Source organism: Podarcis cretensis, assembly GCF_951804945.1.
Source record: "Podarcis cretensis genome assembly, chromosome: 4".
In the NCBI taxonomy this organism is placed as follows: Eukaryota; Metazoa; Chordata; class Lepidosauria; order Squamata; family Lacertidae; genus Podarcis; species Podarcis cretensis.
This window is the reverse complement of record NC_137173.1, coordinates 50831088-50843769: the sequence shown is the minus strand read 5'-3', so window position 1 is coordinate 50843769 and position 12682 is coordinate 50831088. Positions and strand designations below refer to the sequence as shown.

The 12682-nt window shown below is 39.4% G+C and overlaps 1 long non-coding RNA gene across 1 annotated transcript in view; it reads left to right on the top strand.

The window, feature by feature from the left end:
* Positions 1-12682, top strand: part of LOC307213856 — a 116286-nt gene that overhangs the window by 32381 nt on the left and 71223 nt on the right. The gene's annotated exons all lie outside the window — the stretch shown is intronic.

Genomic DNA, 12682 nt, shown 5'->3' with positions numbered 1-12682 from the left:
AGGGTGGGTGGACATTGCTAGGTGACTCCATTGCAGCTGAACATGGCACTTAGATTGTTTGGCTCCAGTCTGAAGACTTGGAAAGGCGGGAGATGTACATGCTCATTCCAAGCCCCTGCTTTGAAATCTGATGCTGCCACTAGCTTGAATCAGTTTGTGCCTATGACCTTAGTCAAACGTGTGCAAATATATGCATTCATAGCCTGTAGATTTTTTTTAAGTACAACAACTTTTGTTTTGCAGAGAACTTAATGAACTGTTGTACCTTTGTCTTGTACTTTTCATCGACACATCTGCATTAAGTTTAATGACTCGCTCAGCTGTGCTTCTCTTTGGAGTATTGCTTTATGACTTTTCAAAGTACAAACTTCTCGTTGCTTGACTGATTAACCCATTATGCTGCCGCTTAGCGAGGTTATTATCTAATTCCAGAGGGCTGATGTCTATTGAGTTTTTAACAGATGGAAAACAATAGGATATAGGAAACAAATATAGATGAACTACAGGGTAATCTGCTCTTTACTCTTTCATGCCGGATGTTGCTACTTCCTAGAATAAATTGGAAGCAAAAGCTAGTCTTCCCATGGTGCACGCATAATGAAGTTCTCCAGAGATGCAAGGATGAAGTAGCTCTCCCACTAAGGTGGTGCATCTTGCATTTGCTTAAAAAAGACTTCTCTGTTAAAAGCATACAGGGCACTGGTATGCAGGGACGTCTTTCTGTCGGTCTATCTATTACCTATTGATCATCTATCTATCTATCTATCAATCATCTATCTATCATCTATCTATCATCTATCTATCTATCTATCTATCTATCTATCTATCTATCTATCTATCATCTATCTATCTATCTATCTATCTATCATCTATCTATCTATCTATCATCTATCTATCATCTATCATCTATCTAACTATCATCTATCGAATCTTTTACTTCAGCTTTCCCCACCATTTGATGTTCAGTTCCTTGGATTTATTTATTTTTTTCTTTCCAGTATAGGAAGCAGGGAAAATAAGACAGGAACTACCATTGAATTTCTCTGAAATAGAAGTTTTGCTTGGTCAAAATACTGAAGAAATCTCAAGGGAAACAAAAAGAATTACCTCTATCCCCCCAAAAAAAACCACTAGTGGAATTTGTTAGAAGATGTATGCCCCTAAGCTTCCAACATTTGCTACAAAGTTCTGTCTACAGTGAAATTGGATATTTTCAAACTTCTGCTTGGAAGAAACATGTAAGAAGATTTGATCATCCATTTAAAAATATTATAGCACTGCTGGTCACTTGACCTCCAATTGGTTGCATTGGTAAGGGGTGAGGCAGGGCTGTGCAGTGCAAATGCACCAGCGGAGCCAATTTCTTGTTCGACACCAACCTCACCAACACCTTTCCCCTTGTCCTCTGCCTGCTGGCTCATTAATTCAAATGGGTCTACACTGAGTAAAAGTAAGTTGAGTAGCACTCAATGCATTTTACAGTCCATACCAATACCTTATTTCTGTGGCAGTAAATCTTATGGTTGGGCTGTGGGTTCATCTATAACACAGCAAATTCTGAAAAGGAAAAATAAAACAAAAAGTGTTGCATAGCATAACCTTTCAACTTCTTTGTGCTTTTTTAAATTGTTAGGACTTATTTTAGTAACTAACCTCTGTATTTTGCAAAAATAATTCATTAGATTATAGTGCTTATTCTACTTGGTTATTCCTGTCCTTGCATTGTTAATAATTCTGTTTATTGGATAAAATGAACAAACTGTCCTAAAAAATGCTTATTTGCAGTTTTTGTTTTTGTTTTTAAAAAGTCCTCTGGCTGTTTCAACTATTTTACTAAGGCATTGGAGGAGGAGGGATTTTTAGAGTTTCTAAATGAACTGGCTAAACGAAGATCATGATGAGAGATTTTGTTAACCAGGGTGAGCTAAATCTCCCTTCATAATTCTCATTTAGATTTTTTTTTCATTATTTAAATGTCTAAGCTGGTTTAAAATTAATTTACTGAAAAAGTCAAATCTATTTTGTCTAAATCCCTTCTGTATGTGATCAGCATTCCAAGGGCCAGCAATGAACAGTTAAGTGGAACAGGCTATTCATACTCAAGGTCAAATGCCATTTCATTTGTTTTTGTATTTACAGTCATGTTAAAATGAGTAGAGGAATCCTAAAGCACACATAGCTAATGGTTTCTACTGTATGCTACATTACACATTTAAATACTTTCTTAAACAAGTGATTAAATGAAAATGACATCTAAATGAAATACAACAGAGAGAGAGAGAGAGAGAGAGAGAGAGAGAGAGAGAGAGAGAGATCCACCTGCTTGATCAAAAGCCTTTCCTGGATAAGGTGCCATCAGGGGTCCTGTAGCTGATATTGGTTTTAGTTTACCTGCACAAGTTGACAAGCTCAGTATATTTCAGCTTTCTTCATTGTGAGATGCACACAAGGAGAAAAGCAAGAGATGATCCATTAGTTTAGATCCAAACTTTGCTCCTGAACGTGATCAGGACCAGGGACCAGGGGACACTACCACTAGTGGCCAAGGGGGCTTTTTGCCCACTTCCCCTCCTGTAACTCACTGGGCTGCTTCTCCCAATTCTTCTTGAGGGTTGGCAGATCCCCTCCCCCAGAAGTATCTATTTGCTGGATCAAAAGCCTTTCATGGATAAAAGTGCCATCCACACAGAAGGTGTCATTCTGGCTTTGCTGTTCCTGGGGGCTTAATGTTGTTTCTAAACATCATTTTGCAGTTATCTTGCAAAAGCTTTGGAATGGAAGCTCAGTCTGGATTTGAAAACTGAGATTGAATGGATAATACTTTGCCTTATCAATGCTCAACTTTCTTTTAAAATGGAAATCTCAGTAAAATGCCTTTAAGTGCCCGTCTCCAAGATCCATGCTGTGATGCAGGTATGCCTTCGTATTATAGTGCCCTGTTTTCATAGAAACTTATGAAAACGTACACAATGAGATATAGCTGAGCAATAGCAAGGTGCAGCATATGGAAAGCCATGTTTTTGTCATCTTATGCATGAAAGCATTTGATAGACTGTCAGTTAACCTGGCTGTGGAGGCTGCTGTCTTTAACATGCGCAAGTGATGTACATACATGATCACTTGGCTGTGACTACACACCGTAACCATCTGTTAGGATGGCATACTTCCTGCTTGCAAGACGATTCACTAATTTAACTTCATCACAGGTGCCAACTGAGCTGCTTGGCAGCTACAGACCCTTCAGATAGCAGAATGTTCAAGGCAAATTACTGTAAATGTGTAACACTTCACCTGAGTCGGAAATGAAGCTCAAAACTTGCGTGCACTCAACTTGAGTGGCTGGGGAAAGAGTCAAGGGAGGAAGGTGGGATAATTTCACTTTGAGAGTACTAAAAGGCTGGCAAACAAATTCATAGCAAAGATTTTAATAAACCAATTTACTCGGAGGTGAAAGTTAATATATGAAGAACTGGTACTCTTTATTGAAACAGGGTGGAAATCATCCTGCTAAACCTGTTTATTTGACTTCAAAGGAAAATGGGACAATTAGAAATAAAAGCAGGAAAGCAAGTACCAAGTAGACTGTTGAGTGCATAATTGTAGGAGATGATGGAGTAATGTAAGGCAATTAAACTAGAAGTGATTTTTGGGGGGCAGGGATGAACCCACCTAATAAACAAAAATGCAGATATCCTTCAAAATTTGCACTTCTACAAATGTGATAATGTATTTTTCTGACAAAATGATTTACAGAAAAATGTAGATATCGTGTGAAATTGTTCATAAAAATGCACACATCTGTGAGAATAGCAGTAAAAATGCAAAAATGCTTGCAAAATGGTATATTAGGAGAATGCGCACTAAAATGCTGATGAATTCCCACAAGGATGGCATAAAAATGCAAGCTGATGTGAAAATGTGAACCAGAGTTAAGATTAGAAAAGTTAAACTGAGAGGAGTGGAAGTTGTCAGATTCACCCACCTCCCGAATCAATTCAAGCCCTGTTTAGGTGTTGTTCATGAACAGAGAAAGGCAGCATGAGTAGGGAGGTGCACAGTAGCCCTGCTCTTGAGCAAGGAGGGCAGGTTAGGCCTTCTAAACATATTCAGGTTTACAAGCTTAGAACCCTGCTCACTGTAAAATCTTGCTAATATTAAAAGCAATTGGCTGCAACATCTGGAGAGTCACAAGTTAGCACCCCCTACACACACACACAGTAGAGAATACATTGTGGTATTAAAGTTTTACTCAGAGTAAACCCATTGTAATTAATGAACATGACTAAGTTAGGTCCATTAATTTCATTAGGTTGACTCTGAATTAAACTTAGTTGAAAACCACCCACAGCCTAGAAAAAAGCATTTTAAAATTAAGTAAAAATGGTTTTTGATTAGGTAAAGCAGGTCAATTTAAGATGGTGCCATGCTCTTCAGAATGGTTGAGTTTTAATTAATACACAACACCAGAACACTGTCATAAGAGCATGCAATTGGAAATTTGAGTAGAAGCATCTTGAAAGGAAATATTTGTGCTCTACATTATTTGTGGAATTACCTTGTTTAGAAACAAAATATTTTGCATACAGTGCATTTTATCAGCACCCTCAGAACTGATTCAGCACTACATTTAGTTCTTCTGGAGTGATTTTTCTTTTCTTTTCTTTTCTACTGCATATAGACAACATGCATATATTCATTGCTGACCTTGTCATTTTACTGAGAAAGAGCCCTTTCCCATAAATCTAGTTAAGGTGTTCCATGGGAATCATCATGGAGATATATGATACTGCACAAATATTGCTCAATTGCAGCAGAAGCCAATTGACATCAAGGAGATAAAGCTGCTCAGTGGGTCAATTGGCAGCTTGTGACTGATCCATCAACCTGAAAGCTTATGGAAATTAGACATGAAACACCAATTGTGTGACACTGAAGTAATGCCTTACTTTATTTAGAATCTGTCTGTGTCTAAAGACCCAGTCCTCATGAGCTATTCTGTAAGTGGTGTACAATGGCTTGTGGGATCCTGCATACATTTTCCAGCACCCAACCCCTTGGCTTACGTTGAGGGTAGCCATCAGTGCCAGATTGCCAAGCCTGACTTTCCCTCTTGATAGAACACTGCTATGCTATGCAAGCATTGCTCCATGGTGTGGAAAGTTGAAGGGATGTGGGAGGTTGGGTTCTTTCTAGCCACTTGCCTTTCCTGCCCATAGGATTTGTGGATAATTATGCAAAGGACTGGCATAGGGTTAGCCATTCTACCCCTGCATGTGAAGCACCCCCTTGAATTTTAGAGAAACTTTTACCAATGAGTTTTGTGTCTGGCTCCACACACAATAATGTGCAAGGTCAGCTCCTCATACAAGATTTTGTTGTGGGGGAATGATGTCAGAGTACAGCTGCAAATCTTGCTCCCTTTTCAGTTCACAGAAGCAATGACTGGGAAAGAATTTGGTCACCACTTCCATCAGTAATCTTACTGATAATCTATTTTTATTTTCTTTTGCCTTTGAACAGTCCCATTTCATTCAGGGGTAGTCAACATGGTGATCTTCGGATGTTGTTGGAATACAACTCCCATAATCCTTCACTATTGAGCATGCTAGCTGGGGCTAATGGGAGTTGTAGTCCAATGACATTTGGAGGACAGCACATTGACTATCGCTGCTGCACAGAAAATATGAGGAATTTAAGAATCTGCTTTGGAAACTTTCCTAATGAGACATAGTAGCTGGAGCAATTTAAATGTTCATGCCTGTCTTCCTATGGTTTCACGTGTTATACCTTCTTTTGATGGCAATAAAAATAGCATTCTCCGATGGTGTATTGAAACATTATGCCTCTAAGAAAAAAATATTCAAATGAATTATGCAAAGCTCCATTTAAAATTGACAGAAACTGAAATACAGATGTGGATATATTTTGTTTATAAAAAACTCTTTGGATGATAGATGTTGCTTCAAGGAATGCATTTTCTTACCATGGAATAGATAAACCAAATTTAATGAAGCTTGGAAAATTAAAAGAGGAGGAAGGAAAGTCTTATTTTGCATTTCTTTTCCTCCTGTAGTTGATGGATATGACACAAATTTCACAAAAACTAAGTTATTCTTTAAAAAAATAAATCAAAAGTTTTCAAAAATACACATGCAAGTAGAAAATGGATAATTAAGCACAATTGTAATGAAAATGAACAGAGTCTTTCATTGGTCTTTCTTCTAGTCAGGGTGGCAGCTACATTACCTTTGATTCAGAACTTCACATTATCTAATTCAGGGCCACACTACCATTAGAATTGGGCAGCTGCCTTGGGCAGCAGATTTTGAGTTTCCTGTAAGGACGACAAAGTGTTCATTATTCAATTTGTTGTTACTGTATTTTATGCTGGCATGGGAAAGCATATCTGTGATTTTCAGGGGTCATAATAATTTGAATAGTTAGTACTATATACCTTAACTTGGCAGTGGTATAACATTTACTGCTTCACCTTGGACAGCAAGCTGTATAGATTGGCCCTTGGTGATACTGTTTATTACCAATACCAATCTGGTGTGCCTTGCTGCATTTCAGTTCTAAAAGAATGTTGACAAACCAGATTGGATGAAACTGGAACTTTGCACTGACTGGTAAAAGTAATAAAAAAAGGGGGGTAAGTCATATGCTCACTTCTACAACATTTAAAAGAAAATCAAATTGTATTTTAAAATGGAAACTGACGTATGGAAAATGTAACTTGAAAAAAGAGACATTGTGCATACCTTTGTAAACCAAGAAATCTTTAATAAAAAAGAGACAAGTTTTCCCTCATAAAAAACAAATGGATCCACAGTTGTGGCTGAAACTATTTACCCTGTCAACAAGCAGCAAAATTCAGGAAACCATTTTGCTGAATGCAGTCTCGCATAGGGTGCAGGTGGGAGCACAACCAAATATTCTCCTTTTTCATGTAGGAGCTTTAAAAAAGGAAATTGAGAAATCTATCAGAAAAATCTTTTCTGGGAAATATTACCCTAGCCCTATTTTATTCCCACTCTTTCACATAAATTGTCTTCTAGAAGGCATGTGTGGAATAAGTCAGAGAATTAACTTTAGATATGGTCTAGTAAAAGTATTGTGGAAACCAAGAAGGGACTTATTCTGGCCCCCATTCACACACTTCTTTGCCCAACCTCAGCAATACAGTAGTTTGTAAAGTCAATTTCCAGCTGCTCAGGTGAGTGGAGTCCCCAGGCTGGTATGCCTACATTGCAGCTGATGCTTGGGCCAATTAACATACCACCCTTATGGAATACCATAAACATAGTAGACAACCTAAAAAACAACAGCCCTCTTTCAATTTTGACCATCAGGGCAACAGATGCCTGTGCCAGAAAAGAAAGGCTGGATGGGGACTTGTCAAAGGCTGTTTTAAAAATAGGCAGAAATTATAATACAGTACTCGGTTTAAAAAGGGATGCGGTGGTGCTGTGGGTTAAACCATAGAGCCTAGGACTTGCCGATCAGAAGCAATAGAGGTGAGCTCCCGTTGCTCGGACCCTGCTCCTGCCAACCTAGCAGTTCGAAAGCATGTCAAAGTGCAAATAGATAAATAGGTACCGCTCCAGCGGGAATGTAAACGGTGTTTCCGTGCGCTGCTCTGATTCACCAGAAGCGGCTTAGTCATGCTGGCCATATGACCCAGAACCTGTACACCAGCTCCCTCAGCCAATAAAGCGAGATGAGCGCTGCAACCCCATAGTTGGCCACGACTGGACCTAATGGTCAGGGGTCCCTTTACCTTTACCTTACTCAGTTTAAAAGGTTTATATGAACTGAAGATGGATTCTGGTGTTTTACTGCCTTCTCCAGCAGGATATTTCATTTTTGCACACTTTTGTTGCAGTTTTGCAGCACTTGGATTCAATAATATGTACATTGCTTTCAGGAAGTAGCCACAACTTCACTGTCTCAAGTATTCAAGAGTAAGTTTAGGCTAAAAGGAGAAGCTGAGATAAGTTAAGTGCTGTTTCATATTCTACCAGTCTCAGTTTTTGCTCTGAGACCCCCAGACTGTTTGTCACAGATCAATAGTTCTTATTTAAGAATTACATTGTCTTAGACTATAGTGTCTCAGACTGATTGTGCTGTTCCTGTAGTGTAATGCATAACAACTCAAAATTGTGGGTCTGTGAAATAAGGGTGGGTTGACAGGGACATATCCATAACTTCACTTCTAAAAACATTACCTTTGGATTATATTTTTTCACTTAACAACTTGTGATTTGTTCTTTTTTTAAGTAAAACACTGTTAGGAAAGTTACAGCCCAGTAATTCCTAGTAAAACTATTGGAAAATTGCATGCACAGCCTATTTAAAAAGTCTTACCAATTTAAATGGCAAACCTAACCACACTTACCTCGAAGAAAGCTCCATTAAATCCAACAGGGCATACAACTGAGTAGATATGGTTAGGATTGCATGGTAAGTATAGTTTGAAAAATACAAACCATTATATTCTCTATTTTGAAAAGATGGTTTAATTCTATCCACAACATATCACAAATGAAATACTTAGGACGCAGTCAAATCCCACTAAAGGTCTACAGTCCATAGGACACATGGAGTCTGGGTTTTAAGCCACCTCTCATTTCCATTACCCACAGTGCTTGAATGTAAAGTGCTCTGGGCATAGGACATCGTTTAGAGGGTGGCTGGTCCATAGGTTCCTGTTTCAGACGGTAGTGTTGCTCTCCCTCCCACCAACAGGTAAGCCCAGCTGGGGACCAAAAATATAGGTAGATGCTTAGCAGGAAGCACTTTGCTGCTGTTCCTCAAAACTAGATTAACATGCCCATCATCAGTTCACAGATGAAATACGGTAGTACTTTACTGAACTATCAAGAAGAAGAAGAAGATATATGAATTTGGCCTGGGGTTCACTTTCCCCCTTACAATTTAGGCATGCTCCTCAAATCTTTAAAAACTGAGCTACTTTGTCACTATGGAGATATGTCCTGCTATGAGAAATATAGGAGGGGACCTAGATTAGTGGTCACACACATATTTTCATGTAGGAGATTACAGATGCAAACTCTACTACCTCCAGTTAAGAAAGGTTTCCAGTGGCTGGTTTGGGAAAGAGCTTTATGGAGCTGCTGCCAGTCATAACAGACAACATTCAGCCAAATAATCAAGTGGCTAATTCAGTATAAGACACTTCCATAGTCAAACTCTGTCACTTGTGCCCTGTTTTCATAGCCAATACTGAGAGGAAAAGGATGACCAATGTGTTTACTTCAATGTTCCTCCTCCAAATCACTGTGATTGGAGTGCACTGGGAAAACAACCAACTGTGATTAAAAGCTAGACCTGTCCATCAAAATGAAAGAACTTCCCCCCACCACCTCTCTATGCTTACAAGACGTCCCCATTTCCTGGGGACAGTCCCCAGATTTACAAATCTGTCCCTGGACAAAATCCATCCCCGGAATGTCCCCGGATTTCATTGAATGTCCCAGGATTTATATTTTAAGTGTTGTAGATTTATTAGTAGGGAATGAATGTTGCATGCTTGGTTCAACGGCACAAGACACATCATATGGGGACTTCCGGTGACGTAAAATGGCAGACGCCATGGCAGCGAGCAGCTCCTGAATCCAGCCACAGCCAGCTGTGCTACCAGGCTGGCTCTGGGCTGCTGAGACTGCTACTGCCACCGCCACTGCCGAGGGGGAACCAGGGACGCCCAGCGCGTCAACCCCAGAAAACCCTGGAGCCAACACTGGGAGGAGGAGGAGAGAGAAAGAGGAAGGAGGAAAAAAGTGGAAAGCCCCGACTTGCCACACTGCTGCTGCTGCCGCCGCTAAGGAAGAGTAGTAGGAGAGCACCAGGAGGGCAAGGACATGTGGCCAAGCCCAGGCCCAACCTGAGCCTACTCCACAGCGGCTAGCACTCCAAGAGAGCAGGTTGGGGCCCAGAGGAAGGCCGTGCAACAGAGGAGACCACAGAAGAGAAGATATTACTTCTTCTTTTTTAAAAAAATAACTTCCCCCCTCTTTTTTTTTTTTAAAAAAAAAACGTGTCCTCGGATTCTTTGAAAAAAAATCTGGTAACCTTACTCTACACCCTTGCTGTCTCTTCTGTGCCACCTCCCTTCTTGAACTCTGGATGTTTCCCAAGTCAGCTTGGTTTTGTTTCTCACTAAATCAAGTGTAGGGGGCAGCTATGCATTTGCCTTTATAGGAAAACCAAGGCAACCAAGTTGCTTGGAAGACTGGACATCCCTTGCTCTGCTACAGCATGCCCTGTTAACAGTGCAATCCAACTTGGTGCTGTGAAATATTACCCCAAATCATTCCAATTCAGCTTCTTTGGGGGGTACACAGAGAGCCAATGCACACCGCTAATGTTGCAGTGTCCACAGGTGTATGACTGTAGAATGCTTGCTGAAATATTATTCTGTGTGCCACAGGTCTGTCCTGTGGTCATCACAAAACAATGAAGTTAACCTACTTTTAAAACTCTTAGAGTGACATTGTCTTAGAACATTCAATATGGCACGAGAGCATTCTTAGTGACTTATCTGGCTTACTTACTATGGGGCATTCTGAGCCAACTAATCAAGTTCCTTAATTCAAGGTGAACCTCTATTGCTTCCATGACAGTGGCGAACTAATTATTACATTTTTATATTAATGGAAGCAAATGTATTTATATTCACTGATGAAGTTTGGAAGGTTAAAGCCGTCTTAGCCAAGATATATAATGTAGTAAAAATACAACGTAAAAAATTATTAGTGAATTAATTCCATGCAGAATTTTTCACAGCACGTATTGGATGGTATTCCTTTACATGCTGAATTAGTATGGACCCATGTACTACACAGACTAATTGATAAATTTCACTTTAATTGACATTGGGACAACAAAGAATCTGTCTTTCTGGACAATGTTGGCTGTCTCATATCCAAATGACCTCCAGCATTAGGTAGAGGTTTTGAAACTATGGTATGAATTTATTACTTTCTTCAGCATTTAGTCAAAAAGACAAGGTGAACAATGAAGTTAAAAGCCATAAATTATACATAATTTCAAAAAGAAAAAAGGGGGCATACTACTGCCTCACTTCAGTGTGATTCATTGTGATTCAGTGTGATTCTGCAAATGTATGCAATGTTTATGAATATAGACTGCTTATAGAATTATATAATGGAATTGTAAACATGAGTTAAATGGTATTATTTGAATTTTGAAGTGTGAAACCAGTTCTTGCCATGTTACATTTTCTTTAGTACAATTTGGACATTTGGATTAAAATAGACTTCACCAATGCCACTTCTAGCACAGTACCATGAAGTTTTCCATTTTTGTAATCTTTCAACTGTGCTGTCTCCTCTTTCCCCCTTGGATAAATCTGTTTAGCACAGAGGTGCTGAGCTTTCTCTGACTCGTGCTCATTCTGTCGTCCTAAGTAGCTTTCCTTGTGACCAATCATGTGGGGTCTTTTTGGCTCACTTACTGTCAACTGCTCAGTTTTCATAATCAGAGCATGAGGGGAATGTGTCTCGAGTTCTCTGAGAATTAATTGTCTAGTCATGCATGGGCTTCCATTTAAAGGGGATTATAAAGTAGACCTATGAAAATCCCCACAATGCTCTGCTTTGCAAGTCAGAGTAGTAAGTCAGTCCCAGTCTATTAATGTCTACAAATTACTCAGTCTTCTCTGAAATGTCATGTACAGAAAATATTCTCCTTTATTTAAGAAGGTTGCTGCTGCAGTAATGAGGTAACCAGAGTCATCCTTATAGTACAGTGTGCCATCTCCAAAAATACTAATGTGCTGCACCCTACCCATAGGAAATTTAGCCAAGTAACTCACATTAATCATCAGTCTTTTTCAGTAACACTGACTTGGAGTTGAACATTTTAGCCACGTACAAAACACAACATTGAGAATTATTTAATTGTCGCTGTTGTGATACATATGATGTAGACTTGAACTTGGATTCGGGACTATTGCATAGACAGGAACAAGCTACGACCTCTGTACAAAGTACTGGCATATAGAAGTGATTCTGAAAGCACTCAGATTTGATCCATAATGTTTGAAACAGCCCATTGATGGGGGGGGGGAGCTGTCCTTATAAGGACCTGGACAAAATGAAGGTATGCTGTGAAGAAACACAGTGATGCTTCTATGTTATTTCACTCAGATGAAGATGAGTGGGAAGTAATATGGAGTCTCTCCAGAAACTGTGAATATTTGAAGTGTTGTAGGCTTTGTATGCATCAAAGTGTGACCCACTGGACTTTGTATAGCTAGAGATATCAAACTTATAGAATCATAGAACTATAGAGTTGGAAGGGACCATGAGGGTCATCTAGTCCAACCCCCTGCAATGCAGGAATCTCAACATTAGCATCCATGAAAGTTGGTCATCCAACCTCTGCTTAAAAACCTCCAATGAAGGAGAGTTCACAACCTCATGAGGGAATCCATTCCACTGTTGAACAGCTCTTAATATCATAAGGTTCTTCCTGATGTTTAGTCAGAATCTCCTTTCTTGTAACTTGAATCAATTGGTTTGGGTTCTACCCTTCAGAGCAGGAGAAAACAAGCCTGTTCCATCTTCCATGTGACAGCCCTTTAGATATTTGAAGATGGCTAGCATATCTCCTCTCAGTCTCTTATTTTCCAACC